The sequence below is a fragment of the Geotrypetes seraphini genome, chromosome 1 (genome assembly GCF_902459505.1).
Source record: "Geotrypetes seraphini chromosome 1, aGeoSer1.1, whole genome shotgun sequence".
Classification (NCBI taxonomy): Eukaryota; Metazoa; Chordata; class Amphibia; order Gymnophiona; family Dermophiidae; genus Geotrypetes; species Geotrypetes seraphini.
The window spans coordinates 76,463,066-76,474,556 of record NC_047084.1 but is presented as its reverse complement, the minus strand read 5'-3'; the positions used below and the strand labels follow the sequence as shown (position 1 = coordinate 76,474,556).

At 44.6% G+C, this 11,491-nt stretch overlaps 1 protein-coding gene across 1 annotated transcript in view; it reads left to right on the top strand.

Moving 5' to 3' along the window:
- The first annotated feature begins 286 nt into the window (after window positions 1-286).
- The window catches only part of ZNF532 (zinc finger protein 532), a 149,934-nt gene continuing 138,729 nt past the window's right edge, over window positions 287-11,491 (top strand). Inside the window, exon 1 of the mRNA XM_033933604.1 lies at window positions 287-414. The gene's annotated coding sequence lies outside the window, so the exon portion shown is untranslated. The remainder of the gene's footprint in view (window positions 415-11,491) is intronic.

Here is an 11,491-nt window from a genome sequence, read left to right as displayed (position 1 = left end):
AAGCTGGCAGGACTCCCTGAAGTCACAGTTTTGGGGAGTCCTGCTGGCTCAGCTGATTTGAATTACACTGCTGCAATCAGCTGATGGCAGGCCCTGGTGCAATTCTCTAACAAATGCCGTTGGGGGATTGACATGCAATCAGCTGCTGCTTTTAAGGCGGCAGCCGATTTCAATGCCAATTAGAGAATCCAGGGGTTAGAAACTGCCTTTTTGTTTAGTTGCCTTTCAGTTAAACAATAGTGCCTAATTAAAGGGAAAAGTCAAGAAGTCAGGATCAGTGCAGGATGACTCATCCAGGAAGTGTAGCTAACTGCTCCTTGTCCTGAAGAGGTGATAAGTGAGGATCTGCTAAACTAAAGGGAAGAAAATCTCAATTGAAATATCTTACCTGCTTGCATTCAAATTTGGGCTTCAGTAGGTTATTCCATTGTCCTTCTCTTTTTCTTTGTTAGTTCAGTACTCTGTTTTTTTCAGCAAAGTCACTTTAGGCAATAGTGTAGCGTTTAGAGTCGGTTAATGTTTTTATATAAAAAAGTGTTTTAATCTAGATTAGCATTTTAGGTTGCATTTCAAAACATAAAATAAAATCAGATTAGGGCATAGATTGCAGTTGAGGAAAGTCTTTGTTTAGTGTTTAATTTCCACCCACCCACCCCAGCTTTCTCCCAACCATGGCTGATCTTTTGATTTATAGGCTCTTCGGTCAATTAGGAACAGGGCATTGCTTTAGTAGGATCTTTTTCTGATTTTTTTTCTCTATTTTTTCATCAAGTGAGAGTACTTCTGCAACTACAGTGTCACCGAAGCTGTTTTACAGGCCACAGCTTCTATCTGTGCAGACAGAAATTGTTACCCAATCAAAGGGAGTGGTTCCATGTGCAAGCTGTATTCAGCTTGAATCCCTCTTGAAGGTAGGAACTGAGAGAAGAGGTGGCAAGACTAAGAAGCATCCATGAAAATGAGAGGTACATTGATGAAATGCTTCATAAGGCATCAAAGATTTCCAGCAGTGGAGAAGAGGCCATGCTGAGGGAGCAGAGCTGATCTCAGACTATAGGACCCTGCAGGATTGATACTGTGATCCACCTGCCCTTGAACTGAAAAACTGGTATGTAGCCCTGGAAGTGTAGGAGATGAGAGCATCGCAGGAAGACAAAGGACCAAAATTTGAAATCCTCAGTGTTGCTGGAGGCATAAGGTAGTGTGGTGGTTGTTTTTTTCCTTCTGAAGGGTACAGAGGCGTCCATCTGCAGTCCAGACACAATGTCTCAGTAGGTATGCGGTCTGCCTGGTACCAAAATACTGTACAAGATATTACAGAGATCTTGTTGAGACTCATCAAGCCTGATAACTATTATCTGATGCTGCTAATCCGTGTTGGCACTAATGGTACACCTCCGAACATATCAAAAGTGACTTTGTGGCTCTGTAAGGGAAGGTGAAGCAGTCAGGTGCACATCTGGTATTCTCGTTGATCCTCCCTGTTGAAGGTAAAGGCCAAGGCAGAGAAGCTCACATCCTGGAAATGGATGCGTGGATGGTGTCATCAAGAGCATTTCAACTTCCTGGACCATGGGATAATTTTTAAAGGGCTGCTAAGCAGGGATGGAGTACATCTATCAACGAAGGAATGAAGCATCTTCAGCAGCAGACTGGCTAACCTACTGAAGAGGGCTTTAAGCTAGAATCATGGGAACAGGGTGATCAAAGCCCCCAGGTGATTATAAGACCTCAGGTAAGTGAATCACTAAATACCTCTAAACAAATGGGAAAAGGGAGCAATGTCTGGAAAACAGTATATACTAATGCTCAAAGTATGGGCAACATGGTTCTGGATTCTAGAAGCTATGATAGAAGAGGCTGAGTTGGATTTAGTGGCAATCACAGAGACGCGATTCATGGAGAACCATAACTAGGATATAGTTATACCAGGCTATAATATGTTCAGGAAAGACAGGGTAGGAAGAAAAGGAGGGACAGTAGCATTTTATATATTAAAACCACAGAATTGCAGGATCTGCAGGGTAAGGAAGAGGCACTGTGGGTCAATCTGAAAAGAGGGACTGGAAAATGTATTTACATTGGTGCAATATACAGGCCTCCTTCATAGACAGAAGAAGTGGACAGAGATTTAATAATAGACATTCAGAATATAACAGTAAAAGGGGAAGTATTACTAATAGGTGATTTTAACATGCCAGATGTTAATTGGGATATCCATATTGAAGGGTCTTTAGAAGTAGGGTGATCCTGGATTCTTTACAAGGAGAACTGTTCCAACAGTTGGTAATGGAACCCACATGGGATGGGGCCATACTAGACTTAGTGCTTACAAATGGGGAAAGTGGTTCTGATGTTACGGTGGGTGATCATCTGGCATCCAGTGATCACCACATGGTGTGGTTTAATATTAAAAGTCAGGGAAAAACTTTATTCTTGGATCCAACACTGTCTGTGTTTTGGCGTGAAAACGTCTGCTTTGAAGTCTAGAACAGTAAAAAAATATTTATACAATTAGCAAAAGAAAAAGAAAACCAATCAAAAGAAATATACAGTGCATCATTATAAACACAAATATTAAAATAATGATCATGTGTCATAAAAACATTAGTTAGGTGCCATCGACTCAAGTTCAAGTCCTAGCAACTTGATGAATTACAGATCTAAAATTACCAGTTTGTAATTTGCAGAGCCACTAACTGATTGGCTGTGGTGAACTCACGGCAGCCAATCAGCCAGCAGCTCTGCATGGGCAGGAGCTGCCTTCCTTCATTGTTGTCCGAGTGAGAGGAAAGGTTCTATTATGGGAACTAGTGGAGATGACTAGGAAAAAGCAGAAAGAAGCCAGGAAAGAATTTGCAGAAGAAGGGGAAGGAAGAGACCATGACACAGAATGGGGATTGGGTGAGAGGGCAAGAAAGGGAAGTTCACATAGTCTCTTGAAATTTCCATCTATCAAAGGTTGCCGTTATAAAAAAAACATCTTCATTGTTTGCTTTCTTGTCAGGCAGCTTGCTGGGATAAGGAATTGAAACTTTTGTTATTGAGCTCTGAGTCTTATCATCATTTTCGAAAGCAACTGAAGACATATCTGTTTGCTGTATTGTTTTTTAATATTTGTTAACCACATTGAACTTTCTAGTAATGCGCTATAGAAGTGATTTGTTATGTTATGACTCAGGATTGAGCTTGGAGACAGGGAGGAAAGGAAAGAATTAAGCAATGTGCATCTGGAAGCCTAGTCACCTAGGTCAGGGGTAGGCAATTCCAGTCCTCGAGAGCCAGAGCCAGGAATTTCTTCATAAAGGTGGATAATACATCGCAATAAATAAATGCAGTTAGTGAAAGTAGCAAACTTAGCTTGCTCACTGCTGGAACTATAAGAATAGCCTTACTGGGTCAGATGAATGGTCCATCTATCCCAGTAGCCCAGCCTTATGGTGGCCAATCAGGTCACTAGAACCTGACAGAAAACCAAAGAGTAGCAACATTCCATGCTATCAATCCAGGGCAAGCAGTGGCTCCCCACATGTCCATCTCAATAACAGACTATGGACTTTTCCTCCATCAGCACAATGCGCAGCGGCAGCAAAGAAAGCAAACAGGATGTTGGGCATGATAAAGAAGGGGATCACGAGTAGATCGGAGGACATCATAATGCCGCTTTACAGAGCAATGGTCAGACCACACTTGGAATACTGTGTCCAACACTGGTCTCCCTACCTAAAGAATGATATAACCCTGCTGGAGAGGGTGCAAAGACGAACCACGAAGCTAGTTAAAGGTATCAAGAACTTGAGCTACAAAGAACGCCTCGGAAAACTGGGATTGTTCACCCTCGAGAAGAGAAGACTGCGAGGGGACATGATAGAGACTTTTAAAATATTAAAAGGATTCGACAAAATAGAGCAAGAAACATCGTTATTCACATTGTCCAATGTGACTCGGACAAGAGGTCATGGATTGAAGCTGAGGGGCACCAGGCCCAGGACAAATATCAGGAAATTCTGCTTTGCACAACGAGTGATGGACGCTTGGAACGCACTCCCGGAGGAGGTCGTGATGGAGACCACCATTCCGGGATTCAAGGGCAAGTTGGATGCACACCTTCTCGCAAATCACATTGAGGGATACGAGTTTCTCAACAGGGAACACCTGGCTTGGCCTCCGCGGGTGCGGGTCGCCGGACTAGATGGACCTAGGGTCTGATCCGGCGAAGCCATTTCTTATGTTCTTATGAAATTGTCCAAACCTTTCTTAAAACCAGCTACACTATCCACTCTTACTACAACCTCTGGCAATGCATTTCAGAGCTAAACTATTCTCTGATTGGAAAAATATTTCCACTTATTGGTTTTAAAAGTATTTCCCTGTGACTTCATTGAGTGTCCCCTAGTCTTTGTAATTTTTGATGAGTGAAAAATCGATCCAGAGGCTGTTATAGGGGAAAACACCCTCCAAGGATTCAAGACAAAGTTAGCCAAGTTTCTGCTGAACAAGAGCGTGCGCTGGTAGGGCTAGTCTCAGTTAGGGTGCTGGTCTTAGACCAGAGGGCCGCCGCGTGAGCGGACTGCTGGGCATGATGGACCACTGGTCTGACTCAGCAGTGGCAATTCTTATGCTCTTATGTAGACTTCAATCATATCTCCCCCTCAGCATTTTCGAAGCTGAAGAGCCCTAACATATTTAGTCTTTCCTCATATGAGAGGAGTTCCATCCCCTTTATCATCTTAGTTGCTCTTCTTTGAACCTTTTCTAGTGCCGCCATATCTTTCTTGAAATGAGACAACAATTGAACATAATACTCCAGGTGAGGTTGCACCATGGAGCGAAACAGAGGCATTATAACATTCTTAGTCTTGTTAACCATATCTTTTTAAATACTGTAATTCCTAGCATCTTGCTTGCTTTTTTGGCAGCCATCACACATTGGGCAGAAAGTTTAATCATATTGTCTACAATGACACCCAGATCTTTTATTGGGTGTTAATCCCCAAGGTGGACCCTAGCATCTGGTATCTATGATTTGGGTTATTCTTCCCAATGAGCATTTGTCCACATTAAATTTCATCTGCCATTTGAACACCCAGTCTTCCAATTTCTTAAGGTCTGCCTGCAATTTTTCACAATTTGTATGCTTTTTAACAACTTTAAATAATTTAGTGTCATCTGCAAATTTAATCACCTCACTCATCATCAGTGGCGTACCTAGCATGTGTGACACCCAGGGCCCATCATTTTTTGCCACCCCCCCCCCATCTTTACGAAAAACATGATTTTTAGTAACAAGCCAAACGTCACACATGAGTACCTAGGAAAAGGCAGCATCTTACATACTACAGTGAGCAGTACATCAATAAACCCATTGTAAAACTAAACAAGCCAGACTAGTACAGATCAATCCTACACCGTCAATCCTAACAGGAAACCATGTCTTTTGAACACACAGAACACAGAAAACACTTTTGCCTAGTATGGAATGTCATCACAAACTAACCCCTCTCCCTTTTATAAAACTGTAGTGTGGATTTTAACCACAGAGGTAACAGCTCTGACTCTCATAGAATTCTGAGCATCAGAGCTGCTACCACCATGGCTGGCGCTAAAAAAATACTCCACAGTTTTGTAAAAGGGGGGATAAAATAGAAATACATAGACAAAGGTTAAATTGAACTAGGAAGAAGCTGGACTCTGCATACAATGCAACACCACAGAAACAGTGACACATGTCTCCTAAAGCAATAAATAAATAGAAAATTTTTGTTCAACCTTTGTCTTCTCTGGTTTCTGCTTTCCTCATCTTCTTGTTTCTCTCTTCCTTCCATCTACTGTCTGCCATCTCTCTGCCCCTATATGGCATCTTCTCTCCTTCTATGCCCCTTCCAGAAACTGTATGTCTCCCCCTTCCATCTCTCCTTTCACCCCATTGGTCTGGTATCTGTCTCCTCTCCTTCCCCCTGTTCTGGCATCTCTCTCTCCGCTCCCTTCCTCCTGTTCTTCTTTCTCAATTTGTTTTCTGCCTCTGTCTAAATTCTTTTTTACTATTCAGTCCTCAATTTCCCTCTTTCACTGTGTCTATCTATAGCTTGCCACCTCTTTCCCTCACCCCTTCCAGTAACTAACTCTATCCTCTTCCCTCAATCCTGCATGTGCCCTTTTTTTCTTTCTCCAACCCACTTCCTTCCAGCATCTGCTCCCCCTTTCCTCCTCTCCACCACACTTCCATTCAGTGTCTGTGTCCCTCTCTCTACCCCTTCCATCTACTGTTCACCCTCTATCTCGCCCCTTCCATTCACTGCCCTCTGTGCTCTTTCCATCCAGTGTCCACCCTCTCTCTCTCTTCCATATGGCATCTTCCCTCTTTCTATGCTCCTTCCATAAACTATCTATTCTGTGCCCCTTCTCTCCTTTGTACATGACTGATTTCAACTCTGTCACCTCTCCATTTTTCTCTCTCTGTCACCACCCCTCCCCTATGCTCTGGCATCTCTCTCTTCTCCTTTCTTTCCTTCCCATCCCACGGTCTGGCATCATCCCTTCCCTGATTCCCCGCATCTCTCTCCTTTCCTTTTCTTCCATCTCTTTCTCCCCTCCATGCTCTGACATCTCCTCCTTCTTTTCCCCCTTCCTTTTCTTTTGGTCTGGCATACCTTCCTCCTTCCTTCCATGCCCTGACATCTCTTCTTCCCTCCAAGCCCTGGCATCTCCTTTCATTCCCTCCCTCATTTTCCTTTTCCCTCCAGTTGGGTACAGCAACACTCTCCCCAATTCTCTCCCCCTCTGCTCCCTTTCCTCCTTCTGTCACCCAAGGCCTGGTGTCCTGAACTTCATCGGGCAGCAGAAGCATTCACAATTCACTGCTGTTGCCGGCTTCAGGCCTTCCTCTCTGTCGGGTCCTACATTCATAAAAACAGGAAGTAGGCAGGAACCGGCAGAGAGGAAGGCCTGAAGCCGGCAACAGCAGCGAATTGTAAACGCTACTGCTGCCCGAAGAAGGTAATGGTGCCAGGCCTTGGAGCACTGAGGCAGACCGCTTCTCCCCCCTCCCAGCAGAACCCCTGCTGACCCTCCTATCTCTCTCCCCCAAGTGAACCCTTCCGACCCTCCCAGCGAGAAGACCGAGCAGCAAATCTCTCTCCAATAGCGTCGGCAGCCGCAGCACACTAAACAGGCTGCTTCGCGGCTTTCTCCGGCCGGTGATGTCATCAGTGACGCGGCAGAGGGACTCACCGGCAGGAGAAATCCGCGAAGCAGCCTGTTTAGCGTGCTGAGGCTGCCGACGCTACTGGAGGGAGGTTTACTGCTCGGTCATCTCGCTGGGCACCTTAAGTAAGGAGGGAGGGAGCACGATCGGGACCGGGCTAGCTGTGCACCCCCCCTAAGGCTGCACCCAGGGCGGACCTCCCCCCCCCCTTGGTATGCCACTGCTCGTCGTTCCAGTTTCCAGCTCAGGTACTTCAGACAATTTTAGCAACAGGTTACAGATCAGTAACAGCAGGTCAGCAATTTCATGTTTGAGTACTTCTAGTACCCTGGAATATATACCACCTGGTCCAGGTGATTTATCACTTTGTAACTTGTTGATTTGGCTTTGTACCTTATATACTCAAATATAAACTGAGATTTTGGGGCCAAAAAATATGGCTCCAAAAATAGGAACCTATTGCAGACCCTGCCATGAGACCTGGTAGTCCAGTGGTGGGCTAGGCTAGGAAGTATCCCTTACGTCTTCTGCCCCTGCCAATTCTAATAACTTTTACCTCCCTTCTCCTCCTTGGTGTACCTTTTAAATCCCTGGTGATCCAGTGGTGGGCCGGGACAGCAGGGATCCCTCCCGCCTCCTGTCCTAGATGATTCTACGAATTTTTACCTCCCCCATGTACATTTAGAATCCCTGATGGTCCAATGGTGAACCGCAGCAGGAGTGACCGTCCTTTGCTCCTAACTGATTGACTACCACAAGTTCTCATGGGAACATTGAACTCATAGCAGCCATAGCAGAGCACTTCCTTTGCTCCAGCCCATGCAGAGCTGCTAGCTGATTGGCTGCCTTTAACTCGTGGCAGCCAATCAGCTAGCAGCTCTGCACGGACAGGAGCGAAGGAAGGTCGCACCTGCCACGGTTTACCGCTGAACCACCAGGGATTCTAAAGGTATGCGAGGGAGGCAGGAGAGAGGTAAAAATTCTTGGAATTGGCTGAAACAGGAAGCAGGAGGGATCCCTCCTGTCCCAGCCCACTGCTGGACCACCAGGATTTACGGCAGGCCAGGTGGAGGCCTGCAAGGCATTGGGAGGAGGGGGAGACAGGGTACATAATCTGGCAAGGAAGGAGGGAATGAGTGAAGGGACTGGATGCAGAGCCTGGCAGATCAGCAAGGGAGGGGGAACAGGGTGCAGAACTTGGCAGGGAAAGGCAAAGCACTACAGTTTTTTTTTTTTGGGGGGGGGAAGGTTACCTCAATTTATATTCGGGTTGGTTTATATTTGAGTATATATGGTACATTTTCCAGATTCGCCGAGCTTTTTTCAGTTCCTCCACATCATCACCCTTGAAAACCATTTTTGGTTCAGGTAAATCTCTTATATCTTCTTTCATAAAGACCTAAGGAAAGAATTAATTCAGTCTCTCCACTATGGCCTTATCCTCCCTGAATGCCCCTTTTGCTCCTTGATCGTCTAGCGGTCCCACAGATTCCCTCACAGGTTTTCTGCTTCTGATTTACTTATAAAAATTGTTATGAGTTTTTGCCTCTGTTGCAAGTTTCTCTTCATATTCTTTCTTAGCTTTCTTTATCAATGCTTTGCATCTAACTTGTCAGTGTTTGTGTCTCTTCTTATTTTCTTCATTCGGATCCTTTTCCCATTCTTTAAAGGATGTTTTTTGAGCTCTAATAGCCTCTTTCACTTCACCTTTTAACCTTGCTGGCTCTCATTTCCTCTTCTTTCCACCTTTATTAATACGTGGAATATATCTGGTCTGAGCTTCCATGATGGTATTTTTAAATAACACCCATGCCTGGTTTACAGTCCTAACCTTTGCAATTGATCCTTTTAGCTTCTTTTTAACTATTTTCCTCATTTTATCATAGTTTCCCTTTCAAAAATTAAATGCCTCTAAAGTAGATTTCTTTTGCAACGTCACTGCAGGTATCAACTCAAATTTGATCATGTTATGATCACTGTTTTCCAGCAGACCCATCACAGTTAACTCCTGTACTATACCTTGCATTCCACTAAGGACCAAATCTAAAATAGCTTCCCCTCTTGTTGGTTCCTGGACCAGTTGTTCCAAGAAACAGTCATTTATGACATCTAGAAATTTTATCTCATTAGCACTCCCTGATGTAACATTTAACCAGCCAATGTTGGGGTAATTGAAATCACCCGTTATTATACTGTTCCCCAATTTGTCCTGGGGGATGGTAGTATAACCTTACCTTTATATTCATTACCTTCACACATGGAATTTCTATCCTTATGGATTCCACACTGCTATATATGTCATGCAGACTGTTTATTTTATTTGATTCAATTCTCTCTTTAACATATAGCTCAACTCCCCCTCCCCCCAATTTGATCTTCTCTATCCTTGCGATATAATTTATACCCAGGTAATACAGGGCTCCTTTTACTATGGTGCGCTAGCATTTTTAGAGCACGCAGGAAATAACCGTGCGCTACACCAGCTCAATGCTGGCATTAAGGTCTTGCGTGTGCGGCAATGTAGTGCGTGCTATTCTGTGTGTTAAAGCCCTAACGCAGCTTAGTAAAATGAGTCCACAGTGTCCCATTGATTGTCCTCCTTCCACCAGGTCTCTGAGATGCCTATTATATCTACCTCATCATTCAGTGCTATATACTCTAACTCTCCTATTTTATTTTTTAGGCTTCTAGCATTTGTATACAGACACTTCAAATTGTGGTTTTTCCTTGTGTCTATGGGCTACTGAGAAGATGACAGGGATAACTTGACAACTTTACTCTGCTTCTCTCTTAAGTACTCTTGGCTTTCTTTCAACATTTTTGAAACCTTTCTATTGGGACTCCCTAAATGTTCTGATTCAAGAGTATCCTGGATGATTGTCGGCTTCCCCCCCCCATCTTAATTTAAAAGGTGCCTTTTCTCCTTTTTAAACATTAGCGCCAGCAGCCTGGTTCCATCCCGGTTAAGGTGGAATCCATCCTTTCAGAATAGGCTTCCCCTTTCCCAGAAGGTAGCCCAGTTCCTAACAAATCTAAATCTCTCATCCCTGCACCATTGTCTCAACCACACATTGAGACTTCAGAACTCTGCTTGCTTTTTGGGTCATGCACGTAGAACTGGAAGCATTTCTGAAAATGCAACCCTGGAGGATCTGGATTTCAGCTTTCTACTTAAGAGCCTAAATTTGGTTTCCAGAACCTCCCTCCCACATTTTCCTATGCATTGGTGCCTACATGTAACAAGACAACTGGCTCCTCCCCAGCACTATCTAAAATCCTATCTAAGTGACGCATGAGGTCTGCTACCTTCGCACCAGGCAGGCAAGTGACCAAGCAATCCTCACGCCCAACAGCCACCCAGCTATCTACATGCCTAATGATTGAATCAACAACTACAACAGCTGTCCTAACCCTTCCTTCCTGAGCAGAAGCCCCTGGAGACGTATCCTTGGTACGAGAGGATATTGCTTCCCCTGGTGGGCAGGTCCTGGCTACAGGATTATTTCCTACTTCACTAGGGTGATGCTGTCCTTCTAGGAGACCTCTCTCCTCCAAGGCAGCACAGGGGCTACCAGACTGGAGGTGGGACTTCTCTATAACATCCCTGTAGGTCTCCTTTATGTACTTCTCTGTCTCCCTCAGCTCCTCCAAGTCTGCTACTCTAGCCTCAAAGGAACGTACTCGTTCTCTGGGAGCTAGGAGGTCTTTACAGCAAGCACAAACAAATAACTTCTCGTCAACTGGGAGAAAATCATACATATGTCACTCAGTGCAAAAGACTGGATAGCACCCCTCTTGCTGCTGGACTACTGTCTGCATCTTATTATTAAGCTGATTAATTAATTAAACCTTATTAAGCTACTAGGAATATATTAGACTAGTATAGAGTGCCTTAGGATTATATTATATGCTTTATTTAGTGTTTGTTTCTTAAAGAGCCTTAGGATTATATTGAAGAACAGGTGTCACAGACTTGCTGACCAAAAATTAGTTAAGTTTTCATCCGAGGAGCTTTCTGCAGTAGGCCTTGCTCTCTCCCTATCCAACAAACGAGCTGGTTTCACTACAATTCTGACATGCTAGGCAGGGTTGCCAGATTTTCCAATTGGAAAATCCAGACCCCTAGACCTGCCCAATTTTGCCCATCCCCGCCCAGTTCCACCCTAATCCCGCCCCCAGTCCTACCTTAGCCCCGCCCCCACTGCCTGCTCTTGTCTGGCAGGGAGGAAGGCCGCGCATGCGCAGACTTCTCCCTGCCCGACGCAATTTGAGGAGGCTTTTCAAAAC